This window comes from Poecilia mexicana, unplaced genomic scaffold, assembly GCF_051168715.1.
Source record: "Poecilia mexicana isolate PSO_F unplaced genomic scaffold, ASM5116871v1 scaffold_15, whole genome shotgun sequence".
In the NCBI taxonomy this organism is placed as follows: domain Eukaryota; kingdom Metazoa; phylum Chordata; class Actinopteri; order Cyprinodontiformes; family Poeciliidae; genus Poecilia; species Poecilia mexicana.
This window is the reverse complement of record NW_028263384.1, coordinates 8732677-8743771: the sequence shown is the minus strand read 5'-3', so window position 1 is coordinate 8743771 and position 11095 is coordinate 8732677. Positions and strand designations below refer to the sequence as shown.

Sequence of the window (11095 nt, the reverse complement as noted above, 5' to 3'; positions counted from 1 at the left end):
TCAAGTGTGTGTTTTTCATTTGCTTCAAAGTTATGTCATCTATGTTTTTTTTTCAGTAAGATTTTTTTGTTTTTTTACCAACAAACAAGCAAAACTATAAATGTTTCATGTGTGTTTAGAGCAACACACATGAAGCATTTAACGGGACAACCAACCATGCACACACACACACACACTCACACACAAGGGCAATTTAGACAGAAATAACCTAAAATGATCCAAATTTTAGCCAGATCAATCCAGTTCATTCCATTACATTGTTCACAACTGTGGTACATTTAGAATTAAAAAGCTTGTTTTTGATAGCATCTCTCATAAGGTAATAAAATGCTCCAAAATGAAATCTAATTATGAAAAATTATAGTTATTATTTATAGTTGACTAAAAATGGCTTGTCTACAATTATTTCCACCATTCTCAATTCCCAATGGACTACAGCAATCAATCTAACTTCTCCATCATTGGTATTTTTTTTATTTATATCTGGTGATGAGCTCCAAGTCTTTGGGGTTGGATGGCCTCCAGTCAATTACCTTAATCTTTACCTTCTTTCACAGCAAACTTCAAGTATGCACAACAAGCTAAATATGCTTTCCAAAATGAGTTCCTAATGTTTTAACATAGGAGAGTTAACAGTGATAAAATAAACTCGAGGAGAAAACGTCCCATAAAACAGCTGGGTTAAAGTAACCCCCTTCAGGTTGTTGTTCCACACACTGCTGGATATTATATCAACCAGAACACCTCAGGGTCATTTACCACAACAGGGTTTGGTTACAAGTTTGACACGGCATGTTGTGTTAGGTTTTGAGCTAACATGTCATTTTAATGCAAGCTAAGGGTGGATGCAACAGGAAACCCCCAACAAGCATTTCTAAATGAGTCATGTATGGATTAAAAAGAATGATTCATCTTCTGTATAAGCTTTCACTACATGGTGAAAAACATCTAGAGGCCATTTAAAGTGGGGAAATCACTAGTTCTTATAGTTTTACTAGTTATTGTAATCAAGTGGAGAACATGCAAAGTTCATGTCAGCTGATACAACTGTTTTCTGACTTTATTAAATTTAGGTAAAGTTAGGAATGTAGCAATAAAGGGAAGAGAACCATCCATAAAAATATAATCATAATTTCTTTCTATAAAGTTCTTTAATAAATGAACAGTAAAAACAAAATATTAAAAACTGGTAACAGAGTTGACATTTTTTCATTTAGATCATTTTAAAGGAGGAACAATTTCAACAAGATTCATTACTTGGTTAAAGTTTTAAAGAATAAAACTCAAGTTGAAGCTTCCATTACCTATGGGATGGACTCTGCCATGACGACTGATAGTAACAGAGCACATGATAAAAGAGTTGAATGTGAAACAAAACTGCAATATTTTTCTACAATTTCAAAATTATGTGCCTATTCCCAATTTAACCGATAAGCTCTACATAAAATTTTTTATACAATTTAATAGGAAATGAACCCATGACAGGTAAAAGTAAAAGCTTCATGACAACAGCCTTATTTAGCCTAAAACCAAAATCAGAAATATCTGATATGGTTATTGATCAGACATTACAGCCTGAATTTGAAAGCAATGTTGAGGAAGCATTTTCCTTAGTCAGAGACTTAAAAACTTTAAGTAAAGCATTTTACTGAGAATGCTATGACGGATCTTTTTTTTCCTTATAGTTATCAACACACACGCATTAATAGTTATTTTTCAGACTCATTTGCATTTATTTGACGCTTAGACGTCAGCACGGAGCCTTGAGCCATTAGCCAGATTACTTCCAGATAATATTACATTGTTTAGGTTAAAACAGCATTTATGACAAAGGAGATACCCAAGTATTGACCCTTTGCAAATATGTCACTTTTTCATTCGAAGCGCCATGATGTACATCGGAAGTGAGAATAGGGAGTATTGATCTGAGCGGCTAAAGTTGTTTTTCCAAGTTGTTTTTGTCAGTTTATTCATGGTTTCTACTTGGTGGAATCAAGCTAATTTGTCTGTGAACGTAGCACACCTGGTTGGGCTCATAGACGGCGGTATTTACAGCTAGCTTAGAAACCGACCCGAGCCTCCTCCCTCCTGACGTGTTGATCAAATTACCGACTTTGCCTGAATTCACACTACATAATTTATGTCACTATGCCATAAACAGCGTTTCCCTCTAAACCGGAGCAGCCTTAAAAACGTACAGAAGACGGGACCCTAATCATATTTTTCAATACATGCTAGGCTACATGACGGTGCAGCATTGTTTCCATGGTTACTGATGGTTAAACGCATACTTTCTCCATAATGCGATATTTGATATCTTTATAATCATACTTACTTATAAAGTATACGAACGTTAATCTCCTTACCTTGTATAAGGTGTTCGCTGTAAATCCGTGGTTACACCAAGAGCTGCCAGTCATTAAGATTAATGGCTGCGGTAACACTTTATTTGAAGGGGTGTGCATAAGACTGACATGACGCTGTCAAAAACATGACATAACACCTGTCATGAACATAACGAAGTGTTTATGAATGTTTATGACAGTTGTCATGAAGTGTCATTCAGTAAATAATGACACTTTTAATGCAAAGTTACTCTAAAAGTTGCATTAAAAGTCCATTAAAATGCCAATTTTGCATTAAATTATCATAATTTACAAAAACCTTGCAAAGTTGGCACTTTTAGTGGACTTTTAAAGCAACTTTTAGAACAACTTTGTATTAAAAGGGTTAGGGTTAGAAACCCAGCGTTCTGATGCTAAAAATTAGCTTTAAAATAAGCTTTAACATTGGAGAAGTCATAAGCATGTTGACTAACATGGACTTGTGCCATTTGGTATGTTAAAAGCTAAATATAAGCTAAAATTAGCCAAAATGCTAATGTTAGGCTAAATGCTGTCAGTAGCATGTGGGGTATCACAAGCATGTAATCTTGTGATACCCCTTGTGATGGAAGTCAATTGACTTCCATGTACTAAACATGGCTAATAAATAAGAAAAGGTATCTAAATGTTTTTTTAGGGAAAAGGCCAATGCTAATTAGCATTAGCTTTGCACTATGGGGGGTAGTGCACTGCTAATGTTTGTGCTAATGTTAATGACCTGAGAGAAAAATATAGTAAAGGCTAATATTGGTTACTCTGAGAGTTATATAGAGGCTTTTAGTTTGAAAATTTCAGTAAGCTTCATTTTAAATACCCACACTAATCCCATGTGCAACAGCAGTGGTGTCCAAAGTCGGTCCTGGAGGGCCTTCATCCTGCGTGTTTTAGTTCTTTCCCTGGATTAGCACACCTGGATCCAATGATGGCTCGTTAGAGGCCTAAGAAGAACACTGACATGCTGAAAAGGTTGTTACTACCATCAGGGAGAGAACTAAAACATGCCAGATGCCGGACCTCGAGGACTGACTTTGGACACCACTGTGCAACAGTGGTTGTGTTAAACCAGTTATAATAACTGAGACAGACACACACTCACACACACACACACACTCACACCTAGGGAGAATTTGGAGAGGCCAATTAAACTGTCAGTCATGTTTTTGGACTGTGGGAGGAAGCCGGAGTACCCGGTGAGAACCCACGCATGCACAGGGAGAACATGCAAACTCCGTGCAGAAAGACCCTGAGTCAGGAATGAAACCCAGGACCTTCCTGCTGCAAGGCAACAGTGCTACCAACTGCGCCACTGTGCAGCCCACAACACCTTTTGAAAAGTCAATCAAATACTCTCCCTGTCAAAATCCACCCATCCACCCATTTTCTGTACACTTGTCCCTAGTGGGGTCAGGAGGGTTGCTGGTGCCTATCTCCAGCTAACGTTTTGGGCGAGAGGCAGGGTACACCCTGGACAAGTTACCAGTCTGTCACAGGGCAACACAGAGACAGACAGGACAAACAACCATGCACACACACACACTCACACACACACGCACCCCCACACACACACACACGCGCACACACACACACACACACGCACGCACACACACACACCTAGGGAGAATTTGGAGAGGCCAATTAAACTGTCAGTCATGTTTTTGGACTGTGGGAGGAAGCCGGAGTACCCGGAGAGAACCCACGCATGCACAGGGAGGACATGCAAACTCCGTGCAGAAAGACCCTGAGTCAGGAATGAAACCCAGGACCTTCCTGCTGCAAGGCAGCAGTGATACCAACTGCGCCACTGTGCAGCCCAAAACACCTTTTGAAAAGTCAATCAAATGTCAAAAATCCACTCTATTAGGGTAGGGAGGATTTTTGACCCTACATGTCCTGCAGAACCCTCCCCAATCACAGAGGGTTGACCACCCAGGGTTGCCTTAAAATCCTTGTAAAACTTCATTTTGACGCTCTGCTTCACGCTGTCAAGGTTGCAAGGCAACATAAGTTACGCCAAGGTGGGGGCGGGGACAGTGGGTGGAGGCTAGACCTGTCTGAATTCACAGCTTTTCTCATCTGGTCTTTGTTTATTCATAGCCTTCAAAGGATCTGGTTTACGGAGACCGGGTCCTTCAAAAGATGCGGACCCTGAATTCGGACACAGCTTAAGTCTTCCACCATAGTTAGAACTACAGAGATGGTGTGTTTGTAGTCCACACCAGCAGCTCTGCCTTTCTCTGTGTTCTGTTGCTATAGCGATTAATCATCTCTGCCAACTCTCTTGTGAGTCACTAAGGTGGAAAAAGAATTCTATCTTTGTGAGACATTCAGTAAGTTTTTCTAAAAAAGCTGTTAGAATGACTGCTTCCCATTCAGGATCTGTAAGGCCAAAATCCACCCACAAGGCCCGATTTGTCCCTTCATGTCCCACAGGAGCAAATACTGAGGGTCAATCACCCCTCTTGAAAAGTCAAAATCCATGCACATGGGTTGCCTTAAAATCCTTGTAAAACTTCTGTGGAGATCATTTTATTGTGCCTTTCCACATGAAGTTACTTAAAGAGGTGGAAGATAAACAATGTTTCGATGTTTCTTCAACGGCTTTGGGTCTGTCTCCTCAGATTTCAGTTTGATATTTCTTGACTGAACTGGCAGAACTTTATCTTTCATTGAAAATGAGATATTTGAAAGTTTATTTTTCAACTCTGCGATGTTGTTTTCTTGCGTTTTTATTTTCGTTACATATACACTGATCTCTGTCTGTTGAGCTTGTACCTGTTTCTTGAGAGCTCTATATTTGCTCTGACTCTCCTGCACTCTATGCAATGCATCTTCCGGCAGTAGGTCTAACTTACACTTGAGATGTTTCATCACTTCCTGCAGCTTCTCCTCCTCAAGCTTGATATCCTTAATTTCTTCTTCCTTCTCTTTCAGTTTTGTGGACAATCTGTGGTTCTCACAGCGATACCATTTGAGTTTCTCATTTTTCGTGTTGTCATCTGGGAGAATTATAATATCTCCTTTATCTTCATCCATCCATAGCCTTTGTACCTTAGAATATGTTTCTTTAACCAATTTAAATCTCTGCTCATTCTCATAGAGTCTCAGAACTTCCTTAGATAGCTCTATAATCTTACATTCCTGTTCGCGAATTAAATCGGCCTGTAATCCAATTTTTCTGTCATGACAGTACATTGCTTCTGCGGCTCTCCTGTTCTTTGCCAGAGTGTCTTCTGTCTCCATCTTTAGTCTTGTATATTCATCCCGTTTCTGCCTGAGCTCTTTTTCAAATTTTAGCTTATCTTCCTTGCTGCTACGCATCTCGTCAGCCAGCTTTGCCTTGATGTGCTGCACTTGCTCCTTAAGAAACTTATTCTCTTGTTGGAACTTTGTCAGGAATGTATGTGTTTCGACAACCTCTTTCTCAAGTGTCGCTGTAGAATCTTCCAGAGTTTTATTCTGTTTCTGCAGGAATGTTTGGTCTGCATGAGCATTTTCATATTTCTCCTGGAGGATTTGGTATTTCAGATCTTGTTTTGACAACTTCCTCTCAAAATCATTCACATCCTTGTGTAGTGCCGTGACTTCCTTTCGCAGGCTCAAATTTTCCTCATCTTTGTATTGTATCCTTTTTATTGTCACTTCTTCATTCTGGCGATTTCTTTTTACCTCCAGTTCTGACACTTCTGCAAGTCTACGTTGTCTCTTAATTTCCTCTTTCAGAGCGTCGATTTGCTTTTGTTTTGCATCCAATTGGATCTTAAGATTACCAATCGTGTTCTCTCTAGTTCTCAAGAGATCTGTCTGCTTTTTAACCTCGGCTTTGTGGGCCTCTGATTCATTTTTAAATATAACTGTTTTCTGCTGAGACATGTCTAGTTGCACTTCCAATTTTTTATTGTCATCTGTGAGCTCTGAGACTTGTTTTTCTGCATTAAGCGCTCTTTCCTTGAAGAGCTTCAATACTGCCAACTTGTCAGACAAATCTCTTCTCTTTGCAGTTTGAACCATTAGAGCATGTGTCTTCTCTGCAATAGTTCGTTCCAAGTTTTTTATCTGACCTTCTAGATCCTGAACTTTGGCATCACTTTCCTGAAATTTGGTTGAAATCCCTTTACATTTGTTAGAAAGTTTAAAATATTTTACCTCTAGCAGTTTCATTTCCTTCTTCTGCTGGTGGTATGCGATCTCCAGTTGTTTTCGTAAATTCATTTCATTTTGTAGAGCTCTCTCTCTGGACAGAGAACGTCCTTTGGAGTTTGCCTCTTTCTGTGTGGATAGTCTTCTACCTCTGGCTTTTTCATCTTGATTTTCCGTACGTTTCTCTTTGTTAGTTAAGTGATCTGACCTGGCCTTGGTCAGCGAATGTTTTCTTGGTTGCATCATTGTCTTCTTACTTTTGGATAGCAATCGTTTTACGAGAATATTTTTTTCCAACAGTACTTTCTTCGTTGCTCCTTGGAACTCTGATTTGACATCAATGTCTTGAGTCCAAAGTCATTTATTATGACATCACTATTTCATGAGTGATGTCATGGTCTTTGTCCCTGTGACATCACTGCTCCTGCAGCAATATCCTAAACGATGAGGGTTTCTGTCTGAAAAGTCAAACCTACAACATGAGATCGAGATGCAAAGAGCTCAAAGCACTGGGAATCCTAGAGGAGATGGACCCAGGTTGATAGTCGTCAAATTCCTGAGGCACAAGGACAGATCAACTATTCTGCAGTGCAAAAAGGTACTTAAGGGATCCAAACTCTATGTTCACAAGGACTTCACAGATGCAGGACTTAAAAGCAGCACGTCAAAGAGGAGACATCGCTTATCTCCGTTATGATAAGCTGATCACCCATCCCCGCTCGAGTACCCCAAAATTACGCAGTGATATTTAAAGGACAACCAGGTATGTGGTTTGCACCCAGCGATGCCAATCATTAGCCAGATACACAAGCATTGCCATGGCAACTGGCACAGCTGACGTTCACCCCCGACAGAAAAATGTTGCCACGGATCGCTGATTATGACGATGTGGAACTGACTACATTTCAGTACGACTATCATCAGCAAGATATTGAAAATGACATTGATCCAGATAACAATTTTTTTTATCAACGACAGTTTTCACTATTACACTGATGACCAGTTTGACAGCAGCATTAAAACTGAACATAAGCTTTCAATAACTCACTTTAACACCAGAAGCTTGTATGCAACATCAAACTGTACCTCCAACAACTCTCACAGACCTTTAATATTGTTGCATTATCAGAAACATGGCTCAATAGTGAAAAGGGCTTTGAAATTGATGGTTATGAAATGGTGTGTAGAAACAGAGAAAACAAAAATGGAGGCGGTGTAGCTCTTTTTGTGGACAAGAACATTAATTATAAGACGATAGAAACAATGTCATCTGTCATGGATAACGTTCTTGAATGTGTGGCTGTAGAAATACTCATGGAAAAGAAGAAGAATGTCTTTTTTGAGTTGCATTTATAGAGCCCCTGGATCAAACATAGAAATATTCAATGACTGAATGGAAGAAAAATGTATAAAAGTTAAACAAAGAGTTACATTTATCTGAGGGGATTTCAACATTGATCTTCTAAATCCAAATAATGACAGAAGAATTTATTAATACCATGTACAGTCTAAGCCTGTATCCTAAAATCACCAGGCTCAGTCGCATTACATCGCACTGTGCAACCTTGAAAATAGTTAAACAAGTGGAATATTAATAAATTACATAACTAATCATTTACCAGTGATCACAGTCTACGACTACAAAAAAAAAAAATAATAAAAAAAAAACTGATTGAAACATCAGATCACAATACAGACGGGTTCGGTCAGAAGAGTCATTGAAGGCACTAAAAGCCGATTTGATGACATATGAGTGGAGATTAATTTATAGAATAAATGCTGTGAATTCAGCATATGAAGAATTTTTAAGAATATTTAAATAACTATATGACAAAAACTGTCCAGTTAAGGAAAATAAGATGAAAAGCTGGCAAAAAAAAAAAAAAAAAAAAAAGCAGTGGATTATAAACGGAATACAAAATGCATATAAAAAGAAAAACAAACTTATTAGGGATTTATAAAACATAGAACTTCTGAATCAGAAAACAAATATCAAAAATATAAAAATAAGTTAACTAATATTATAAAGGCATGTAAAAGGGAATATTACTATACATTTCTGGATAGTAATAAAAATAATACTAAAGCGACATGGAACATTTTAAATAGTGTTATCAGTAAAACTTCTAACAGTAACAATTGTCCACAGTATTTTTTAGATAATGACCAGAATATTACCAATATGAAGAGTGTCGTAAATAAATTCAATAGTTATTTTGTGAATGTAGGACCTCACTTAGAAGAAAAAATACCTGCAATTAAAACAGCAACCCATCTAAATTATACTGAGAATAATACAAGTTCAATGTATCATAACCCCAATGCAAGAGAAAGAATTCATTGATATTGTGAATAAATGTAAAAGCAAAGCATCCACTGACTTTGATGATCTAGACACGAAAACAATTAAAATGGTAATTGAGGGTATCGCTAAACCATTAACTTACATTTGTAATTTCTCATTTCAAACGGGACAATTTCCCAACAATATGAAAACAGCAAAGATTATACCAATCTATAAAACTGGTAATAATCACTTTTTCACTAATTATAGGCCTGTCTCTCTTCTCCCTCAGTTCTCTAAAATGCTAGAAAAACCTTTAAAGAAGAGACTGGAAAAATTCATAGACAAACATACACTACTTAGCAGTGATCACTATGGATTCAGAGCAAATTGGTCAACATCACAAGGTGTAACCGACTTCATAGAAGAAATGACCAATGCAAGAGATAGTATGAAAATAGTTGTAGGGGTTTTCATAGATCTAAAGAAAGCATTTGACACGATAAATCATGATATCCTAATTAAAAAATTAGAACATTATGGAATTCGAGGAGTAGTTTTGAACTGGATGAGGAGTTAAAGAGCAGAAAACAATTTGTGAAAATGGGAGATACTGAATCTGATTGTCTGGAGATTGTATGTGGGATACCTCAGGGGGTACATTTTAAGGATTTGATGACTGAAGTTTATTGTAATTATAGAATGTGCTTTGTTTTCATGCAATGTTTTCATCTATGTTTTCTTTTCAATAAGATTTTTTTTTTTACCAACAAAGAAGCAAAAATATAAAAGTTCCATGCGTGTTTAGAGCAACACACGTGAAACCATGCACACGCCCACTCACACACACAATTGCAATTTAGACAGAAATAACCTAAATTGGTCCAAATTTAAGTCAGATCAATCCAGTTCATTCCATTACATTGTTCATGACGTTTAGATTTAAATAGCTTGTTTTGATTTTTATGACAGGTTGGTGGTTCAACTGTCCCTGATGCTGTTCCTCAGGTAGGGTTTTTTTCCCCCCCACAACAGAAAATGTCTTCATAACTCACACTGACTAACTGGAAATGTCAACAACACAGATAACAACTCATACAAGTGTAAAAATGTGTTTTTGTAAGGAGGAGTGATGTTAATGCTACATCCATGCCCTTCTTTGCTTTATAGCATCTTGCTAACGAAGGAGCTCTCCTAGCTGTCAAGAAACATAATGAAAATATGTTTTTTGGAAACTTCTTCTGAAAGTCCTTTGTTCAGCCTTAGACACGTTGGATACTGTTTACAAAAAAAAAAAAAAAAAAAAGTCTTTCTGCCCATATAATCACCAGTCAAGCTCTACCACCCACTTGTTTGTTTACAGGATGTCAAATGAGGCAATGAGTCTTGTTGTTAATTTAAAATAGATTATAATATTTGTAATATAATCATAGTCAAATTTTATAAAATATTTAAACAAATAAATTATTAAATATTTCTCTGGGGTGCTACGTCTGATCCATGGGGAGTTATAGCACCTCCTAGCGCCTCCCTGGAGCCACTACAGATATCAGTTCATCGCTGTCTTTTTCCAGAGTACTTTAAATATATTTGGTATTTTCAAAAACTCGCTCGGTTATGGCGTGGCTGCGCGCTCAGCTTGGTATCCCCAAAATTCACACCATACTTGAACTACAGTACAAACAAATACATAAATAAACAAAATGGACTTGAATGGTTTTGCTGGTAAGATTTTTCCTTCAGTATCTTGCAAAACACCGCGAGCTCCAGTGGCGCAATCGGTTAGCGCGCGGTACTTATAAGACAGTACACCTTGAGCAATGCCGAGGTTGTGAGTTCGAGCCTCACCTGGAGCATTTGTTTAATTCCGGGTCTATATTATTATGTAGAGACGGTAAGAATAAACATCCGATCTAGGAACAGAGAAGGAACCTACAGACTGTAGCAGTCATATTTCTGTGGGTGTATGTAACAGATAATATTTAATATATAAACTAACGGAATATAAAAAGTGATTAAATGAGAAATTTAAGACAAAAATCATGTGGGTCCTTGAAGTAAATATCTGAAATTAGGATTTTTCATGAATTGGTATTTTGAAACAAGTCTCTTTATTGCTCTTTTCAGGTTACAGAAAGCCGAAGAAGGTAACTTTTATAAAATGTTTTTTTTTTTTTTTTTTTTTTTACATATTTGTTAAAACTATAACAAATGTAATTCACAGTATTGAACAGTATAATTCACTTTAAGTCATTTGAAAAGTAAGTCAATAGAAGAGTATTAGCGCTGT

General features: G+C 37.4%; 1 non-coding gene across 1 annotated transcript; it reads left to right on the top strand.

Moving 5' to 3' along the window:
• The first annotated feature begins 10568 nt into the window (after nt 1-10568).
• trnai-uau (transfer RNA isoleucine (anticodon UAU)) lies at nt 10569-10661 on the top strand. Its single transcript is given in 2 exon segments — nt 10569-10606; nt 10626-10661. It is a non-coding gene; the product is annotated as a tRNA-Ile (tRNA).
• The last annotated feature ends 434 nt before the right edge of the window (nt 10662-11095 follow it).